Source organism: Lutra lutra, chromosome 12 (assembly GCF_902655055.1).
Source record: "Lutra lutra chromosome 12, mLutLut1.2, whole genome shotgun sequence".
NCBI lineage: Eukaryota > Metazoa > Chordata > Mammalia > Carnivora > Mustelidae > Lutra > Lutra lutra.
In genome coordinates this window covers 38,294,814-38,317,200 of record NC_062289.1, presented here as the reverse complement: position 1 = coordinate 38,317,200, position 22,387 = coordinate 38,294,814, and the positions used below count along the sequence as shown (strand labels likewise).

The window sequence follows — 22,387 nt, the reverse complement described above, 5'->3', positions numbered from 1 at the left end:
CTTTATTTCATGTTTTTCATATTAAAAAGATTTTTTTAATTGACCAACTTTAATATTCTTTTTACAGTCCATTTCACACTGGGAATATGTTAAAACCTTTTGACTGGTCATCTCCTCTAGATGGTTTTTAAGTAGGAGCAGGCAATCCAGGCTGGTTGCCTAAAATGATCACTGTATTATGCTCATATTATGAAGCATATAATTGAAAATGTGTATGTGGTTGAAAATGACAGTTTTATCAGCAAGGGAAAGTCAGGAGTCGATGAACTTTCTTGTTGTCCTTTTTGTTCAAAACTCATAAACAGGGCGCCTGGGTGGCTCAGTGGGTTAAAGCCGCTGCCTTCGGCTCAGGTCAAGGTCCCAGGGTCCTGGGATCGAGCCCCACATTGGGCTCTCTGCTCACCAGGGAGCCTGCTTCCTCCTCTCTCTCTGCCTGCCTCTCTGCCTACTTGTGATCTCTGTCTGTAAAATGAATAAATAAAATCTAAAAAAAAAAAAACAAACTCATAAACAGTTTGGCTAAACAACACTAGTGGTAATTTATTGAGTGCTTACTATGTTTCAAGCACAGTGCTTAGTATTTTCCTTGGGTTATCTCATTTAATTCCTTGTCATAACTCTTTAAAGTAGAAATTTTACAAAATTTTAACGGGGTTTAGAGAGTTTAAATGGTCTATCCAAGATCACAAAGCTAGCCTGGGTAGAACTTCAAACCCACATCCGAGTAATTTCCTGGCTGCTCTTCCTAAGAGCTACTGTTGCCTGCCTCCCTTTGCAGCGTGGAATAATAAGGAAGATCCTGTGCAAACCCCTCAGGGGTTGAACCACCACAGAGAATGCTGTGAGCACGACGCTGGAGGAGCTGAGCTTTCCTCCACTGTGCTGACACAAAGCGTTCATTCCCTGCTTCATCCATTCAAGCAATAGCCAGTGAGCCCTACGTTATTCCAAATCCTTTGCTAGTGTTACATGGTAGGCAAAGATGAGTAAGACCGCATTCCCCTTTCTGGGGGAGGGGTCCATGGCGAAAGAGAGAGAACAGATATGTCAACGAATTATTCTGAAATATGAGCTAAATTTGGAAAGTAAGCAAATCTGGGGAAGCAGGAGAGTGGCAGTGAGAACCCCAGGGATAAAGTAGCTGCTGGCTGGGGGGTAGAAAGCGGTAGCTATGAAGGATGTCCATGGTGGGAAGGAGGGACTACAGCTGACAAGAGGTCAAGCCTGTTGCCCAGGCCTCCCGTCAGGCTTCCTTAAGTACTGGGAATAAACCAAAGGTGGTTCCTTAAATCATAATTACATAGCCATGGGTTTAGGGGGATAGGGGCAGACTCTTCAGAGTTGCTGTTGTCCTAACTCCAAAATTCCTACCCTTAAGATAGAGCCCCCAAGTATGGTTTGGTTCATTCTACCAGGCTGTGTCACCACAGATCCAAATCTATGATCACTTGAAATAGGACTGAGACTTAATCTGTTTAAGTAATGGTTAAACACAGGGTTAGATGAAAAGAAGAGGGAGAATTTTACCTCCCACCTCTGAGCTGTGATTAGAAGTTTGCTCTAGGAAAACACTTTGAGACTAGCCCTTCCTACCCTGATGTCGTGTTTTCAGCATCCATGTTGACTGTATTATTTAACTTTTATATATATATATATATATATATATATATATATATATATATATATATATATATTTAAAGGGGCTGTGAGATCGATCGTTGCTGCATTTCTCTATTGAGTTAGTAACTGGCAAAAATACTTGGTTGGAAGAAGTAGCAGCTAATGACCAGTATCTTGGATTAGTGGCGACTGAAAAATGCATATAGTTATTTTGCTTGTTTAAAGGCTTCGGGGTCCTCTTATTCTTACACCTCTGCTGTTCGTTTATCTTTTTTTTTTCTTCTTCCTTGCTCACGAAGTTGAGTCAGCACCAGAAACATATTCAAATTAGACTTGTCATACAGAAAAAAAAAAAAAAAACACAAAACTCTGACTTTGTCAGGGTGGGTGGAGGGGGAAAAAGGCAACTTTTTGTCAGTCTTTTGTATTTCAGCAGCTGGATTCATTGCTACCATGGCAACGGACCACATGATGAGGTGTATTAGATTGCTGTGTGTTGAGCACAAGGGGAAGAATGAACACAGCGTTTTATTGAAGTTAAAGGTTGCTTTGGAGTTTCTTCTGTGGAAATGTGTAAGGTCAAATACTATGGCTCTCAGCATATGTAGGACTTTAGGGGAAGAATTAGGGGCAAGTTCGTGCAGTTCACTACAAAACCAGGTAAGGCACCACCGAATTTATGAAACTGAACTCTTCTGTTGCAGGAGCATAACTTGCTGGGTGGAATTTCACCGGGGCCCCCACCCCCCAAGCCCTCCATGGGCACAGGACAAATTTCTCCTGTCCCCCTCCCACCCCCAGCTCCCTCCCCTCCGATTTCACCCTTTATTAATTTGAAAGTCTGAAACGTTGTGAATTTCTCTAGTTCTTTGGTAGTGTGTGTGAGGGTGTGCGTGCAAGTAAAAGAAGGAAAGCTGGAAAGAAGTAGTAAGAATGCCGTAATTCGCGTCTTCGGGTCAATGTAAAACTTGGGCAAAGTGCTTCCTTGCTTTGATCTTTGAAAATGGTCCCCTTTTCCGAGAGGACACCTGATGAGCGGCATCCGGGGTCCCAAGCTGTTTTGTCCGGTATACTAAATTAAGCCAGAGGACAAAGTCCTCCCACATGTTACTTTGTGTATTTCTCGTATCTGCGCATTTGTTCCTCTTGCATCATATTCCTGACAGCCTCATCTCACAGGAGCGGTTCAGTGTTATCTATAATTTTTACAGCATATTTTATTTCCATTAGTATTCTGTCCTTTCAGTATTCTGTCCTATACTGTGGTTCTGTGTGCCTCGGAGGATTTAAAAATAGAAGCAAATACAATACGGGTTAGCATAAAATGAACTCTAGCTTGGAGGCTGGGGAGAGCCGAATGTAAACAATGCAGGGTGGTGTGGGGAAGCAGCCATTCCCAGAGCTCAGAAGCCTCCTCCTGCGTTGTTTACTTGGCCCCCTAGCAGCTTGCTTCAAAAGAAGTGGCTTTGATATCCCCAGAGCAATTTAGAGGACCAGAAAATGTCTTGACTAGTAACTTACGTTCCTGCCTTCTTCACGGTTTCTACTTGATGTCTGGTCTTTCTCATAAGACATTAGGATTTACTTTAGTTTTTTTAGCCAAGGGCTAACCCACCCAGCCAACTTTTCTGAACTCAGAACAAATAGAACAAAGTTGTCCTGGCAGCTTTAGGGACAAAGCCTGACCAAAACAGGAGCATACACCCCCCCAACCCCTACTCCCCCACCTCCCCCACCCACACCCTCCCCCATTTCTCAGGCGGATTCACTCTCTACCTGGAGTGTTTTCATCAGAGAAAGTAGTATTTTCCTGGCTAAAATCGGTTATTTGCCACTAGACTGATTTGGATGCAAGCCAAGCAAATGATCCCAAGTTTGGCCATATATCACTCTTTCTTCAAAAAGGGAAACGGATTTTCTGAAACCCATTCGGCCTCTGTGGTTTTCATTGTTATTTCCTTCGTCTCTCTGGTTTTTATACATCTGGGTCATCTTCTAAATTTGAGCAAGAAGTTATAATTACTTTTCAAAACAATTTTTTTGGCCATAATTGCGAACAGAGGGCACTATTTCTATGATAACAAATATCAGAAGCATTATACTAACAGTGAACATGTGTAAAATGCCCATATTGTGTCTGAAATTATTCTTTCCTTTTACCCTGTGTTGTTTGGAATATAGAACAAGCTATGAGCATCAACTCTGAAACATCAAATATTTTCACAAGCATAAGTTGTTATTAGCTAAGAATAAGAAGTTCCCAAGAAGGAGTGAAAGATGGTTCCTGGCAAAATATTTTGAAGTGTGAAGTTCTCAATACTGACAATATCTGAGGTAGAAAGTGATATATTAAAGGAAAAATAAAAGAGGGAGGGGGGCAGAGAAGAAGGGAGAGAAAGTCAGAGACACAAAGAGAAGACACAAGAGAGATAGATGAGAAGTAAAGACAAACATGTAAATGATCTCTTAACCACGCTATATTCTTTCCCAGCTGTGCTGGAATGGGTTAAATCTTTCTTCATAAAAGAAGCGAGATGGAGTAGTGTGGATGAGGTGGAATTACTGAAAAGTACTAGCATTCCACTATCCCGTATTTGAAATACTTGATCAGGCCTAGATCCATTCTATAACTGGAGTGACAAATAACTATTTTTCAGTTCCGGTAGTTCCTATTTTCTCTGTCCTTGCTGCTGTGGGCTAAGATATCAGCCAGCTGAGACATTAGAGTGAGATATGTGTAAAAATGAATATATACCCAGATTTCTGTGATCTTTATACACCTGACACTAGGCCATATGTACATGTCCATTTCTCAGGTTAGCATAACTGAGAGGTCCATATAATGCAAGATCCTTTTAAGTTTTGTTTTTTAAATAATAACTATATATTTAAGTTGTAAACATAATTCGATACACACATATACATAGTGAAATGATTACCACAGTCAAGCTAATTAATGTATCTTTTCCTCACCTAGGTATTGCTTTTTGGTATGTAGTAAGAGCACTTGAGATCTACTCTCTTAGCAAATTTCCAGTATGCAGTAATACAGTATTATTACCTACAGTCATTATGCTATACATTAGCTTTCTAGACTTATTTATCACACATAACTGCAAAGTTGTACCTGCTGACCAACATCTCCTCATTTCCCCCACTTCCCCATCTCTGGTAACCACCATTCTACCCTCTGCTTCAATGTATTTCACTTTTTTAGATTCCACATGTAAGTGAGAACTTGCGGTATTTTTCTTTCTGTGTCTGGCTTATTTCACTTAGTATAATGTCTTTAAGGTTCATTCATGTTGTTGCACATGGCAAGATCTCCTTTACAAATACTCCATTGTATGAGTATACCACAATGTCTTTATCCATTCATATGTCGGTAACACACCATTTCCATATCTTGGTTATTGTGAATAATGCTGCAGTGAGCATCGGAGCGCAGATATCTCTTCCATGTACTTATTTAACTTCCTTTGAGGATATACTCAGAAATACTCAGATTGCTGGATCATATGGTAGTTCTATTTTTAGTTTTTCGAGAAACCTCTACACTGTTTTCCATAATGGCTTTAAGGAAGTTTCTTTTCTAGTTGTTTTGATACTTACATTCTTAGGATGTGAAATGATTTTTGATATGCTCGTTTTTAAATTAGAAATGTTGCCAAGGTGTTTTAATTAAATCGTATTTTTGTCAACATTTCTTTAAATCATGCTGTATTGTTCATTTTGAATGATTGGATGTGTTTCTGAACATTTTAGCTTTAATTTCTAGAACTCCCTAACCTCTCAGGCAAACAGCTAATTATCTACATCTACCTCTATTAAGGAGATAGATGTTCAACAGAGGCATGATGAAGAAGAATTATAGTGACTATTATAGCTTCTTCAATAAAATTAATGGTAACTCTTGAACCCCAAGACAATATTTCTAAAGTAAAGTTCCATTTTTAGGTATTGTTATTTTTAAACCTGTAACTTCACTAAAGTGTATTTTATTATTGACAACCATGTAATTTTTGCATAAAAAGAATTGGACTTTTAAAAAATATTCTTAAAATGTTTCATATGGAAAAAAAAAGTAATGACACCATGATGATGATCATGACGACAGTGGCCATAATGATTAATTCAGGGAATAAAATAGACTTTATTAGAAAGTTCTAAGCCCTGTATATAGTAAAAGGCCAATGTTTCTAAAAAGAAAACAGAAATTTCTGAGGTACTTGGGTTGCTCAGTTGTTTAAGCGTCTGCCTTCAGCTCAAGTCATGATCCCAGGGTCCTGGGATCAAGTCCCTTGTTGGCCTCTCTGCTCATTGGGGAGTCTGCTTCTCCCTGTCCTTTGCCCCCGCTTCTGCTCTCTCTCATGCACACACACTCTCTCTCTCTCAAATAAATGAATAAAATCTTTAAAAAAAAAAAAAAGTAGAAATTTCTAATGGGGGGTATGATTTTCAGATATTTATTTTCTAATTTAATTAATTCCATTAATAACATTTAGAAAGCTCTAACAACAGGTGAGTTTGCTATAGTTTCATCGGAGCTTATTATAAAGGATGTTGAATTTTTTCAATAAGCAATAGAGTCTTTCATCAATGACAATTAAATTTACCAATAATTGTGCAGTGTGATAGTAAAAGAGTAAGCTCATTGCTGGTAGTGAATAATTTGTCTTAATGTACAAAAAGGGAACAATCAACTGGTTCCATTCTCATAGTATTAGCCTGATAAATTTTAAAGTAATATTATTATAGTAATTCCCCACTACCTGGTATGCATATTATCAAATAATCACTATTGACACCACTTTAATATTTTAATCATCTGTATAAATTCTAAATTTTTATTTTTTATTTTTTTATTTTTTTGAGAAAGAGAAAAAGAGAGAGGGCATGCACACAACCGGGGGAGTAACAGAGGGAGAAAGAGAGAAAGCATCTCAAGCAGACTACCACTGTATGTGAAGCTTGACACAGGGCTCAGTCACACAACCCTGAGATTATAAGCTGGTTTGAAATCGAGAGTTGGACGTTTAACTGACTGAGCCACCCAGGAGCCCCCTTAAATGATTTGTTCTAAATAAATAACAATGTTTTATGTCTGAAGTCTATTAATTTGGCTTTTTTGGGAGAAAATTATACTCTTTTTTTTTTTTTTTTGCCTCTACCTACCTTCATATGAAAGAAAATGCCATATGGATTGACAATTCCAATGTGTAATGTGGTATATATAAAGTAGTAGAAGAAAATATGGAACTTGAGATGGAAAAGCATGTTTGCAAAGGCAGAAATCACAAAGGAATGGTTACATGAAAAGTTATTACACATCTGGATAGCTTCTACTATTATCAACATGACTTAACAGAATTGTACATTTTTTACCAAGGATGAACCTACACTGATACATCATAATCATGAAAAGATCATAGTTTACCTCAGGGTTCACTCTTGACATTGTCCATTCTGTGGGTCTGGACAAATGTATAATATCTATCCATTATTATAACATCACACAGAGTATTTTCAGTGTCCTAAAAATCCTCTGTGCTCTGCCTTTTTATCTCTCCCTACGCCACCCTCTTTCCTGGAAACCACTGATCTTTTTATTGTTTCTATAGCTTTGCCTTTTGCCAGAATGTCAGATAGTTGGAATCATATATCATGTAGCCTTCTCAGATTGGCTTCCTCTACTTAGTAATACACATTTAAGGTTCCTTTGTGTCATGTCATGTCTTGATAGCTCATTTCTTTTTAGCACTGAATAATACTACATTATCTGGATATATCACAGTTTATTTATTCATTCACCTACTGAAGGACATCTTGGTTGCTTCCAAGTTTGGGCGGTTATGATTAAGCTGCTACAGACATCCATGTTCAGGGTTTTGTGTAGGCATAAGTTTTCAACTCCTTTGGGAAATAACAGGGAGTATGATTGCTGAGTCATATGGTAAGAGATGTTTAGTTTGGTAAGAAAATTCCACACTGTCTTCTTAAGTGGTTGTACCATTTTGAATTCCCACCAGCAATGAACGAGTATTCCTATGAGTCCACACGTCACCAATATTTGATGTTGTTGGTGTTCTGGACTTTGAGCATTCTAATAGTTGTACAGTGATATCTCATTGTTTTAATTTGCCTTTTCCTAGTAACATATTATGTGAACATCTTTTCATATGCCTATTTGCCATCTGTATATCTTCTTCAGTAAAGTGTTTGTTTTGGGTCATTGGCCCATATTTTAATTGGGTTGTTTGCTTTTTAATTGTTATTTTAAGAGTTCTTTGTATATCTTTGATAACAGTCCTTTATCTGATGTGTCTTTTGCAAATGTATTCTCCCAGTCTGTGGCTTGTCTTCTCATTCTCTTGAGATTGTCTTTCACAGAGCAGAAGTTTTTAATTTTAATGAAGCCTAGCTTATCAATTATTTCTTTCATGGATTGTGCCTTTCACATTATATAAAACTAGTTATTTTTAAATACCTACAAATTAAACAAATATCATTTAATCCTTAGCAAATCTTTTTAAAAGAGAGAATCAGGAGGAGGAGAGGGAGGTAATACCCAATGTTAGGGAGGTGTGGAAAATGGAAGCTCACATACAATCCTATTGAAAGTACAAATTGATACTTTTGGAAGAGGGTAGGGCCAACATGGCAGTGTGTATTAAAGGTATTAAAGGCTTTAATTACATACCTTTGGACCCAACAGTTCTACTACAAGGAAAAATCCTAACAAAATAAATAGTCAAACATATATTTACAGGCTTTTTTATTGTTGTGCTGTTTATGTGTAAACAAGGGCAGCCATTCTGAAGAAGAAAAAAAAAAACCTGAGAAATTAACAAACACACCAGCTTATATTTCTGCTCTGATAGCTATAAAGCCAAAAGAAGTCAGAGACATGGCTATATGCTTATCGAACTGTTCCACTTCTCTACTCTTTACTATAAAACATGAATAGGCAACATAGTATAGAGAAAAGGGCCTTGGCTGGTTTAAGACTCAGAATGCCTGAGTGCTGCTATGGACTCGTTGAAATAATGTAAATATAGAAATATAAGGCATTATTAAAATATTAATGTTAGGGAGTAGAAGATAAAAAAAATCTGTGGGTCCCTTTATCCATTTATTTGCATTTGTCTTCACAACTGATCTTGCAAATAAAAAGTCCAATATCAAGTGGAAGAGAGAGGGTATATTGTTACAATTGCACCAGAAGGAAATGCCAAATGGTAAAACCTGGAATGCCTTGACTTTGATAGAAAAGCAGTAAAATATTTTGGATAGAATATACTTCCCAATTATTATTGTTCAAAAATTACTCAAAAGAAATTTCTGCTTACATAAGGATGAGCAGAGGATAATTGGTCTCAAATGTAAACCAGCCTTTAGGTGTAGTGCAGTGGGCAGAGATCTAGTGCAGTGTTGGTCAGTAGAACCTTCCATGGTGGGGTGCTTGGGTGGCTCAGTCTGTTACACATCTGACTCTTGATTTCAGCTCAGATCATGATCTCAGTGTCATGGGATTGAGCCTCATGTCAAGCCCGGTTTGGGTTCCACGCTCAACAAGTAGTCTGCTTGAGGATTCGCTCTCCCTTTGCCCCTCCCCACCCGACACACACACATTTTTGCAATCTTTCTCTAAAATAAATAAGTAAGTATGAAAAAAAGAACCTTCCATGGTCTATGTCTGCATTGTCCAATGGTAACTACTAATCACCTGTAGTTGAGCCCTCAAAATATGGCCAGTGTCATTGAGGAACTGTATATTTAATTTTATTTAATACTAAGTAATTTAAATTCAAATAGCCATCTCTGATTAGCACTGTCTTACTGGACAGTGTGGCTCTAGAATTAAGGACAACAAATTAGGTCTTTTTTTTAATGCAGTGATTCATTTCAAACATCTCTGATGAATAAGGGTGATAAAGGGCAAGAAGGTAAATATCTTTGTGAAATTTTCCTTTCATTCAAAGAAATACTTAACAGGGAGATCCTTTAATTCTGTGACTGTAAGTTCAAGATTGTTCAGAGAAGTCTTGGTCTCAAATATTCTTTAGCCTTGCTCACTTAAGAATTCTAATGTTCACTCATTGTTTCACTTGCCAAAAAGAAAACACAAGTTGAATTTATGTGTCATGTGTAAAAAAAAAAAAAAAAGATACTTTGTTTTCCTTTATTCTCACACTACTACCACCCTTAAAACACTTCTGACACCAGATGTGTAGATTTCCCACACCAAACAATTCTAACTGCCTGGAGTTACTGTCAGATCCCACAGGTGAAGGTCTCAGTCTCACAGGACGGCCTGTCCCACCTCACTCATATGCCAGTGATTAGTCCAGGTTATCACCTGTGTTTCTGACCAATTGGCTATAAATCAAAGGTTTCCATGACCCCCTCCTCAGATTTAATCATTTGCTAGAACAGCTCACAGAACTCAAGGAAACACTTACTTAATGTTTGCTGTTTTATTGCATACCAGAGACTGCAAGAAACAATACCAATGAACAAACAGATGAAGAGATACACAGGCTGAGTTCCAGAAGAGTTCTGAGGGCAGGCACTTCTGTCCCTGTGGAGTTGGGGTGCACCACGTGCCCGTCACAGGGGTGTATTCACCAACCCAGAAGCTCCCCAAATCCCACACTTTGGGGATTTTTTACGGAGGTTTCATCAGTTTGGATACAATCAGTCATGAATCATGGTCCCTAGAGAATCATTGTCCCTGGGGATGGAGTTGGAAGTTCCAAGCTCCTAGGTATGACTTTTAGTCTTTCTGGTGACCAGCCCCATCCCAAAGCTATCCAAGATTCACCCTTAGAACAAAGACACTTACTCCTATCACCTGGAAAATTCCAAAGTATTTAGGAATTTTGTATCAGGTGCCAGGGACAAGGACCAAAATTAGAACGAAAGATGCTCCTAATGTTCTTATCACTTAGGAAATTACAAGGGTTTTAGGAGCTCTGTGCCAGGGCCTAGGGATGGAGACCAATATCTCTTTTCTATTATTTCACATTCAGACACTGGACTTGACATTGAAAACACAACAGAAGTCTAGAGTCCCTAGATTCAAAGTTTCCTTGGAATATGATTAGGAATCATATGACACAGACCAGATGTTACAGAGAAGGGGTGAAAAAGTGGTTTGTGTAGAAGGAAGCATTGGGGAAAACTTTAAAAATAGCATTAAATAGGAGACTAGGGAAAAAAAGATTGATAGAGAGGGAACAGTTGGGAAAAATCAGGGAAAGGTGAGAATCGGAAATCTCCGAAAATGTAAGCTCATGAAGGTGTAACAAGAATAGAACTCAGAAAGCATTCAGAAACCAGATCACCATCACCACTGCCATCACCACCGCCGTCACCACCACCTTTGTCACCGTCATCATCACATCATCCTTACATCATTGTCACCATCATTATCACTGCAATCGCAGTAACCATATACTGGCCACTAGGCATTAGATTAAGCATTTTTCATGCATTATTTAATTCTTGCCATGACCCTATGAAGCAAATACTGCCCTAATGTATTGATGAGAAAATTGCACTGCCAATGATTGCCAAACGAGGATGTCAAGCCAGGGGCAGCCCTGTTAAACCACACTGAGTTTCCACTTTTGCCGAGTAGTTTCATCTCTCTTCTATGGAATTTAAACTGCTTTATCCTGAATACTCTGGGAAGCCGTCTGAGAAAAGTCATACCAGGAGCAAGGTAGAAAATAGACTAGGAGGAAGACAGACTAGCTAGACAGAAATAAGGGAAGAAGTTAATGGCACAGTTAGAACAAGGGTGAGGGAGGGCCGTTCTAACCTCAGGGAGGGAAAGTAGAATTTGAAAAGGAGTTGATTTGAGAGGGGTTTTGGCAATTATCTGTCTTTACAGTGAGTCAGGTAGAGAACATCTGACTTATTTTTTAAGCCCCCTTGAAAATTGTCAATTACCGCATGCAGCGCTTCAGCAAGATTATTGTGGCCAAGGAAACAGAGCTTATCTCGTAATATGCAAGTTTTCCTAACAAGACTAACTTGCACAAATCACCCTTGTTGGAAATAAGTGCCACTTACTGTCATCTTTATTCTTGAAGCATGTGGCACATCATGATATTGTTTGGAGATGTGATATAATGGAAATATAACTTTATATTTATGAAATAATCCCTTTATGAAAGTATCTCTTTCATTAAAACCTTAATGTTCGGGTGCCTGGGTGGCTCAGTGGTTAAAGCCTCTGCCTTCGGCTCGGGTCATGATTCCAGGGTCCTGGAATCGAGCCTCACATCGGGCTCTCTGCTCATCAGGGAGCCTGCCTCCTCCTCCTTTCTCTCTCTGCCTGCCTCTCTGACTACTTGTGATCTGTCTGTCAAATAAATAAAAAATCTTTAAAAAAAAAAAACTTTAATGTTCTTTGATAAGGGCATATAGTGATTTTTTTTCTTTCTAACACATAGGATTTTTAGAATATATAATTAGAGCTCATTTAGAAAGGTCAAAATACCGTTCCCTTTATCGTTGTGGAAGCAGGTCTTCTAAATGAATTTCTGACTTGGGAACATTATTATTCTCCTGCCTTTACCCATTGAGGTGGATTTTTTTTTTTTTCCTCTCTCTTGGCTGTATATCCTGATTCACTTATGGATTGGAAAGATAATAGAAGCTGTTACTTCCAGCATCAGGGCCTCCACTGTTTTCCAAGAAGTTACTTTTGATTTCTTCCAAAGTCTTATGATCACTGTGGTTGGAAAAGAGTGTTGAGAAATGCAGAATAAGGTGGAGGAGGTGAATGTGGTCTTGACAATAAAGAGAGCTGAAAGGACAGGGGTATGTCCTGAGAGGATGCGCAGTAGCCTGGCTGTCAGAAGGATCAACCAAAAAGGATAAGGAGGGAATAGCAGAGAATAGCAATGTACTGACCATGTAGTTCTTTCCAGGATGTTGGACAGCAGTGGAAAACCCAAACATGCAGGAGGACACAGCACATCATGTGAGTGTTCTGTGCATTCTCTGATGTAATAAAGGAGCACACTTTCTAAGTGCCAGATACTATTCGCAGTGTGTTTAGTTTACTCATTTTTTTAAAGATTTTTTTAATTCATTTGACAGAGAGAGAGAGAGAGAAAACACGGGAGCTCAAGCAGAGGGAGGGACAGCAAGAAAGAGAAGCAGAATGCCCACTGAGCAGGGAGCCCTCCTCAGGGCTCAATCCCAGGACCCAGGGTCATAACCTGAGCTGAAGGTTCACCTAGCCACCTAACCAATGAGTCACCCAGGCACCCCAAGTTTACTCATCTAATTTCAAGTTAATGAATCCTCATTTAGAGAACAATACCTAGCACATAGAAGTCACTGAATACAGTTCTTATCTCTGTTAATCATTACAACAAGCCCATGAGCCTTTTGTTATATATCACCTTTAGATTACGCATGAAAAAGTCAAGGCCAGAGAGGTTAACTAATCTCCCCAAGGTTTACAGTTAATAAGAGAGCTGTAGTTAGTGGGCTCAACCACTATGCCATCTTGTCTACCCTTAATCTATGTGAAGCCTATTATATGAAAAGGGATAATACCTATAAAGTACTTACAGAGCACTTGACATACAGTAAATTCCTAAAGCTGCTAGCAATTGTTATTATGTAATAAGATTTAGAAGATGTTCTGATATTTGTATCATGCTACACCACACGGCTCAGAAATAGTAAGATTGTTAGGGCAGCTTTGGTTTTATTCTCAAGTAAGTTTGAGTAAAGCTTTGTTGACGAGCATGCCCATTAAAAATTGGAGGAACCCTCTTTTTACTCAAACATTATCAGTCTGACTGGCACTTGAAGTTTTCACCTCAAAAAATGTGCCTCATAGAAGTGTTCCATATACACATCTATGCAGCTCTGCCCTTTTGGTAGAGAATGACTGCAGCTAACGGTCTTAATTCTTAATGCCAGCAAGGGAAATTCCCTTCCTTGCTTGGTATTTGCATAATATGTCAATTTGTTCATTGTGGTCTGACATTTGTATAACCTAAGGGAGTTAGTGGGGGGGGGGGGCAGGAAAAGGAATCAGGCCAGAGGCTGGAAAGGCATGGTCATAATGGAATGGATTGGTAATAGAGTTCTCAAGGTCATGCAGGTGGTCCTGGGCAGAACTCAACCCAACCAGACCCTAGAACAAAGTCAAACAGAAACTTGAGTTCTGATCTGTTTTCCCTATAACATGGGTTAGTTGGAGGTAGTGGACTGTCCTCCTCTGTACAGAATAATTTAATGGAAAATGAGGTGACTTGCAATCTAACTGAAGTAAGAATGTCAACAGATGCAAAATTAAAGATTACCATTATCTTACCATTGTAGATAGAGACAGTGAAAGGACAGCTCTGTTCTTGGAATTCCTGGAGAGAATGGTAGTGCTGCGGACTGTGCGTGAAAAATGAGCAGAGGAGGTTTGAGGACGCTATGGCTCAGGGTGGCAGAAATGTGAGAACTCTGGAAGGAGTCAGGGGATTGCAGAAGAGAGCGAGCAAGGGAAGGCCTCAGGATGGGTGACCAGGAGTTCCCTTGTCTTCTGCATCTGTCACTCCCATAGCCCCCTTTGTCTATCTATGACTAGTGTTTTAGCCAATGATGTAACTGGGCAAGTGTGCTAGGTACCACCCCCCATAAGAGGATGACGCAGGAGACCAGCAGATCTCCCTCCACTCTGCTACTTAGGGAAGGGCAGGCTGGGGGACAAGGTGGGAAAATCTGTCTTTAGATATTATCCTCCTCTATGGAACCTTCATGTCAGATGACTACATCTCCATGACCTTAATTGGCCATAGTTTCTTTGAACATTTAGGGACTATGTGAATAATGTTATTATTCACAGTGTTTCCAAAGTAATATCTGCAAATGTTATGTGTCATTTATTATCTGGAGAAGTAATAAGCTTTTATTAACCATAATGACTAACATGTATATGTGATCTACTGTTTGTATAGTATTTCGGTGGCATTACATTTAAATCTCCTAATAATCTTGCAAGGGAGATAACATCATTATCCTCTTCTTAAAAATGAATGAATGAATTTCTTGGAGGCACTGAATTAGCCAGCAAAGCATAGATTTTAATTTACTGACTTACTATTACATGCTGTTCACTGGAAGTCCCTCTTAACTTCAGATGCAAAAATCACCTCAGTGATAGCAATTTGCCTTTTAAAAAACTTCTATTACAAATGAAGAGCTCTTGCATTTATTTAGATAATTCAGATTGCATCCTCTTTCTTCTTCATACTTCAAGGTAGTTTATGTACACAGTAGGTATTTAATAAGTGTTAACCGCCTTGTTATTGTCTCTTTGTATTCTCACAAGTAATCACTTTGATTTGTAAACATCTGATGAAAAAATCACTATGGAATAAAGAGAATACTCAGAAACTGTAATTCCCAATGTGGGAAGCTAATGTGAATAAAAATGAGACGCAATTCTTTTTAGTTTAAGGAAAGGCTGTCCCCTCCAACATCTACATGAGTGGATTTTAAATAATTCAAATGGCCAAAACCGGAAGACAACAAGGCAGATGCTTTATGCCTGTGTAAAACTCATAAAAGGCAATTATTAGGAGCCTCCAAACTAGTCTCTCCGGTAGTCACCCAACAACGAAACAATATATTATTTTATCCTACCAACATAGTGTCCTGTTCTATTCCTAGGTGTGTGTTTGTCCTTCATACTACACATTCTTCTTTACCACTGCTCGTGAGTGTAGCCGTCTTTCTTGTCTCCCAGAAATATCAAAAATACTCTTGCCCCTGGCCGATTCCCCGCGAGAACTGATGTTAAAGTCTCAGCAGGAGAAACAAAGCCAGAGGGGCTGCCCCTCAGCAACTGGTGTTTCCAACCTCCCAACACTGAGGGTCCCTACTTCCGTGAGCGTTGCTTCCAGTCGGCCTTCCTCCTGCTTATCCTTTTCCTTAAAACATACAAGAAACCGTTCTGAATTGCAACGTTTATTACCTTTGGTAATAAACAAATAATACCATTTGAAAATGGTCTTAAAGGAATCATTTGGGTTTGAATGTTCTCTTCTGACAGAAATGCTAAATTCTGAGACTCTTGTTGAGGATTAGGGTTAGGCAAGAAGAGAACGAAGATGAAGGGCAGCTTTTCTTAGCAGCTAGTAAATATATTACAAAGTTATCATTATAATTAAGCTGAACTATAATTAAAGATGGTATTGATATAGAGAAAACCCTGGGGTGTAAACAAATACTGGCATACGTGTTAATATATGCTAGACGGGGCAGTATGTATCGATAGGGATGATGATTATTATTACGCAGTAAGTCTTATGGGGAGGGAGAAGGTCTTCATTCATACTACAATATAAATTCCAACTAGAGGGGCGCCTGGGTAGCTCAGTGGGTTCAAGCCTCTGCCTTCAGCTCAGGTCATGATCTCAGGGTCCTCGGATCGAACCCAGTATCGGGCTCTCTGCTCAGCTGGGAGCCTGCTTCCTCCTCTCTCTGTGTCTGCCTCACTGCCTACTTGTGATCTCTGTCTGTCAAATAAATAAAATTTAAAAATAAATAAATAAATAAATAAATCCCAACTAGATTAGACTTAAACACTGATAATAAATCAAACTATGGGAATTAGAAAAAAGTATAGAGGAATTTTTAAAATAGCTCTATGAAGATATAATTGACAATGACCCCTTATTGACAGTGTACGAATCAGTATGTTTTGACCTAATGTGTACACCCTTTAAACCACCTCTAGAATCCAGATAGTGAGCATCTCCATCATCCCCAAATTTTCTGTGCCCCTTGGTAATGCTGCCCTCTCACCCCCTCCTCATTCCCAAGCAAGCACAGGACCCCTTTTGGTCATCATAAAATAGTTTTGTGTTTTCTGGTGTTTCCTATATGGAATCATACAGAGGATACTCATTTTGTCTAATTTCTTTCATTCAGCATAATTGTTTTCAGATTCAACCTTGTCATTGCATGAATCATGAATATGCTCATTTTTATTGCTGTGTTTGTTTATTGTTTGTCCATTAATCCATTGATGGACATTGGGGTGGTTTCCAGGTTTTTACTATTACAAATAAAGCCACTATGAACATTCATGTTAAAATATTTAAATATATACATACACACACACACACACACACACACACGCATGTATTTCCTTTTGACTAAATACCGGGAGATATTTAAATGACCTTTGAAAATGCCTTATAAATATAAAAATGGAGATTCATAATGGAAAAAAAAGTTGTATTTGACAACATTAACCCTTGTAATTTCTTCACATCAAAAAATATCATTAATAAAATTCTAGGTTAGGGACGTCTGGGTGGCTCAGTGGGTTAAAACCTCTGCCTTCAGCTCGGGTCGTGATCCCAGGGTCCTGGGATCGAGCCCCACGTCGGACTCTCTATTCAGCAGGGAGCCCGCTTCCTCCTCTCGCTCTCTCTCTGCCTGCCTCTCTGCCTATTTGTGATCTCTATCTGTCAAATAAATAAATAAAATCTTTTAAAAAAATAAGATAAATAAAATAAAGTTCTAGGTTAAATGATAGTCAAGGAAAATAAATAAGTAATAGCTAACAGTGGTGAGAACTCGCTATGGGCAAGGCATCAGAAATTGTATGATGTCTGCAGTATCAGTCACTCTTCACAATAGTCCTGAAAGGTAGACACTGTTATCCCAGGAGAAGGCACTCTGGATCTTAACCCACGTTCTGTGCTGCCTCCCTGCGTGGAGACAGGGCACAAGTTAATGCAGATGTGGCCATACTTGGCAGGGGAAGTCCAGCGTCCTAATGCAGAAAAGCATATGTGAAACAGAATAGAAACAGCATAAAATGAATGTCTGGTCCACACATGGGAGATAATAGGTCGGTAGCCTCCATGTAAAGAACTTGTGCAGACCCTGCAGGAAAACACAAAGAGGTAAAAAGAGAAAGGGATGTAAATAGATAGTTCATACCCAAGTAAAAGTAAGACTATATGAAAAAATATTAAACTTCACTTATAATCAAAGAAATTAAAACATTGCTGTAACACCTTTCAAAGGAGCAAATATTTTTTAGATATTTTGCTGTTGGGTTGTTTTGCTTTGATGGTGGCAACATGTCATGTTAGTGGGATTGGAAGCCATTTCTCACACTTTATGGGTGGAAGTATAAATTAATACAGTGATTCTGGAAAATAATTTGACAACATCAGTAAGTATCAATGACTTTGAAAATATTTATACCCTTTGGTTAAAATTTGCTTTTTGGAATCACCTAGAGAAGTGTGAAGTGGATACAAAGATTTAACGTACAGACATCTTTCTTTTTTAGTTTTATTTATAGTAGTGAAAAATTGGAAATATCTTGTAACATGAAAATTAGCAGCTGAAGTCATTCTATAGATAAGAAATCCTATGCAGCTACCAAAGGGGTAGCTTATGAAGCTACTTCATAAATTATTGGTAGGAGTGGAACTTACTACAAATTTTTTGGAGAGCAGCTCGATAATACTTTTAATTGACTTAAAATACTTCTGAGCATTGACTTAGTGATTCTGCTTTTCAGACTGTAAAATGGAAATACTTTTGCACAAAATTAAAATAATATTTTTAAAACAAATACCCAACAATGGATAAATTAAATAATTTAATAAATTCAATAGGTTATTTAATAAATTAAATTATGGCACATTCATTTGATGAAACCATTTAAAATGTCTTTTTTTTTTAACAATTATTTATTTATTTATTTATTTGACAGAGAGAGAGAGCACAAGTAGGCAGAGCGGCAGGCAGAGGGAGAGGGAGAAGCAGGCTCTCTGCTGAGCAAGGAGCCTGATGTGGGACTCGATCCCAGGACCCTGGGATCATGACCTGAGCCAAAGGCAGCCGCTTAACCAACTGAGCCACCCAGGCGCCCCAAAAACCATTTTAAAATGTCTTATAAGTAGTGAGAGAGGAGATACCTTTTAATAAAATATTATCTACCATTGAGTCCTGATATTGAAATTGAAAAGTAAAGAAAGATAGAAAGAAGAAAACAAAATGTCAGTAATGATTAATCTGTGGATAATATTTAATTTCTGTCCTTACTTCCCTGTGTTTCCTGAGCTTTCTCCAGCGGATATATACTACTTTTACAATGCTATGATGCATATTAGGTTATAGAGGCAGAATTTGAAATTGAATACTCAATATGAATGCAGCTTTGTACAGAAAAGAGGCAAAAAGGGAATCAAACAAAACATCAGTAGTATGGGTTTTTGTTTTTTTCTGTATAATTTTTGGAATTTTTCTAAGTAGTAAAGAATCAAGGCAAAAACTATTTTGAGAAAGAGAGGGGAAAAAAACAAGTCCCTCTCTTTTATTTTTCTTTTGAAGTTTTTATTTATTTATTTGAGGGAGAGAGAGCATGGGCAGAGGGAGAGGACAGAGGGAAAGCAGACTCCCTTTTGGGCAGGGAGCCCGCCCGCGGGGCTGGATCCCAGGACCCTAAGATCATGACCTGAGCTAAACACAGATGCTTGACTGACTGAGCCACCCAGGCACCCCCAAGGCCCTCTCTTTAATCTGAGAAAAATAATGCGTGAGAACAGAAGGGAATTATAATAGGCTCCTCCTACTACAACAAAACATACCTCTCTAGCCAGTTTAAAAAGATGAACTGGTTGATATAAATAAAAAGAGCCCAGGTGCACTTGGCTTCAGACTTGTTTAAACTCTGGAGATCGAGAGGACATCCCCCAAGTGCTATCTTTTCCTGTCTCCAGGCCCTGCTAGTTTCTGCTTAACTGTATTCCTGTTGAGTCCTATCCAAATTGCATAACCATTTCTTGTGTCTCTCACTCACCCATGGACAGGGGCTTTCCAAGTGGCAAGTAGGATGGCCACCAGCAGTCCCAAATCACATACTGTCCCCCTTCACATCCCCAGCAGGGAATTGCTCTTGGTACCTCCAACAAGACCCCAGCAAGTAAGTGGCAAAAGGCTGTCTTGGGTTTTGTGCACAGCCCTGCACAATCACCATGGCTGGTGGGACTGGGTCATGGGCTATTCTACTTCTCTGTCTGAAGGGAAACAAAGTCATCCCCACAGCAAACACATGGAAAAGATGACAAGAGAGGTTACAGGAGAAAAGGAGGAAAGGGAATGTTGGAAGGGCAGTGTGACAGATGTCAGTGACAGAAACTAGAAGGTACAGTGCCAGGCATTTGACAAAATTACCTCATTCGGTCCCCAGAATTACAGAAAAGTGAAGGTCAGAGAAGGAAATGGAGAGTAAGAGAAACTTAAGTTATTTGCCCCAAAACCTGCAGGTAGAACATGGCAGTGAGGAGACTGGAGCTAAGGTATGTCTAAAGCCATAGCCAAACTATCCCCCCCGCCCCCAATGTTTGTCTTTCTTCAGCTTTATGGTGGCTTCATCTGCAGTCGAGGAACAGAGAGACATTCTGTGTTGTCACATGTGTGGAATGGCGAGGGGGTGAGCAAAAGCTCTAACCTTCCAAAGGAAACATCCAGGCGACCGCCTCTCTCTGCTCCAAGAACACTGCTGAGAAGAGCTAACACGGAATAATATATGAGAGCGGGTGCCGTAGGTAAAATGGTGGGTATTTTCCCGACACTAAAATCAGCTATGGGATTCATATACATTAAAAGAATTTCACACTTCAATTTTTAAACTTTTTCCAAGAAAGTTGGGCTTATTCCATGTTGGCATTCAAAGAGTATTTTCAACAGCATACCAGGCACTCTCAGAGATCTAAAAGTAAACATCATCTAAATGAGGACACAGAGACAAGCAATGGGAAATTCAAGGTAGAAAGACATAAATGGCAACTTGGGATAAATGGCCCTTGTTGGTCTGGCGGTTCCCCAGACAAAGCAGCCAATCTAAAAGGAACCTAAGTTTATTTATACCTGCTGAGGATTTACTCTACCTAGTGATTAAACCTTTAGGACACCCTTCCTAAGTTTAGTAGAGCTTTAAGAACTCAGGCTTTGCATTTCCTTAACCTTCTTGCTTCCTGTCCTTGGTTCTGCATGAAAAAACTCATCTCCTCACAGTTCCAAGAAATAATTCCAAAAATAAATGTAGGCATTTGCTTTAACCAGGACATTATGTCCCCAGTTTTCTTTCCAAATCCTACAGGATGTACACGTTGCTCTTGATGTCTGTCTACAAGCACAGCAAAATCCAAGTTCTACATTTGCTCCCCAGCTGAGTGTCTCTGCTTGGCAAGGCTGCATCTAGCAGATAATACCCATGAAGGAACAGCTGGATGAGTGATTTGTAGTAAAAAAGCACCAACAACTCCTTGGGATTTATTTAGCACAATTTATTTAATTCTTTATTCAGAAGTAAAATTCCATACATTAAGTAACATTATGTAGAAGTACTTCGGCTGTTTATCATTAAAGGGGCGCACAATTATTGGGGATTCTGATGTGAGAATCATCAGCCATTTGGTCAGTCTGGCACTAATTCCCTCCAGAGTCATAGGGGGTGAGAGGAATATTGCCTTATGACCCCCTGTGTCCTTCTTGACAAAACTGAGGAAGCATGACAAAGTAGGAAGAGTACAGATCTTGAAATCAGATTTAGGTTCAAATATAAACTTTTTTAAGGATTTTATTTATTTATTTGACAGATCACAAGTAGGCAGAGAGGCAGGCAGAGAGAGAGGGGGAAGCAGGCTCCCCGCTGAGCAGAGAGCCCAATGTGGGGCTGGATCCCAGGACCCTGGGATCATGACCTGAGCCGAAGGCAAAGGCTTTAACCCACTGAGCCACCCAGACGTCCCGAGGTTCAAATATAATTTTTATGTAATAACTGGTTTTGAGATCTCTCTGAGTTCCTGTGTCCTCATTTGGATAATCCAATTATCAGACAGAACTTCCTACCCCCTTGGGGAGTCAGATAAAGTTGGTGTGAACCAATCTGAAAGTGTAAACCCTTCCCACAACCTTTGGGAATTCTTGGGGGTTACTGTCCCTTAACCTGTTATTTGTCTGGCTCCAACAGTATGCAAGCTGTGATCTCTTTTCCCCCTTCATCGGATTGCAAGTGAAACTTGACCCCTAGCCAGCATCCATGAATACGTACATCCACTCAGTACCGACATGTCTAGTAACTTCACTGAAGATATGGGCTTGGCAAGGTTTGGTAGAGCTGGGGGAGGTGGGGGACTGAGGGCACACAGCTTTTTTCATCTCTCTACCAATGTCATTCTTACTTTTCCTCTTCTTTTTTGCTCCAGATTGTTTCTTAGGAACTACAGATATTTTTCCTCTTGCTATGCAGAGAAGTTGAGCTCTCTTCTGTTCTTATTCCAAACTTACATATTCAAAATAAATCAAGATGCTAGCAGAACAAAGGGGTTTCCAATGGCTTCTTCAGAAGGTAGTCAAGGTTATAAATAGAAAAAAGGAAATTTTCCACGATCTTTTCTTTCTTTTCTTTCCTTCTTTATTTCTTTCTTCCTTCCTTTCTTTCTTTTTTTTTAAAGGAACAGGGGTGCCTGGATGGCTCAGTGGGTTAAAGCCTCTGCCTTCGGCTCAGGTCATGATCCCAGGGTCCTGGGATGGAGCCCCACATCAGGATCTCTGCTCAGCGGGGAGCCTGCTTCCTCCTCTCTCTCTGCCTGCCTCTCTGCCTGCTTGTGATCTTTGTCTGTCAAATAAATAAATAAAATCTTTAAAAAAGAAAAGGAACAATAATAATACCTACCTCGATACTTTCCAAGATTTGTGTGAA

General features: G+C 39.2%; 1 protein-coding gene across 32 annotated transcripts in view; it reads left to right on the top strand.

Annotated features, from left to right (window-relative positions):
• The window catches only part of DTNA (dystrobrevin alpha), a 369,466-nt gene that overhangs the window by 194,928 nt on the left and 152,151 nt on the right, over positions 1-22,387 (top strand). Inside the window, exon 1 of one of the 32 annotated variants that reach the window (XM_047696401.1) lies at positions 2,126-2,280. The exons of the other annotated variants lie outside the window; for them this stretch is intronic. The gene's annotated coding sequence lies outside the window, so the exon portion shown is untranslated. Of the gene's footprint in view, positions 1-2,125; positions 2,281-22,387 lie in introns of those variants that run through there. 32 annotated transcript variants of the gene reach the window in all.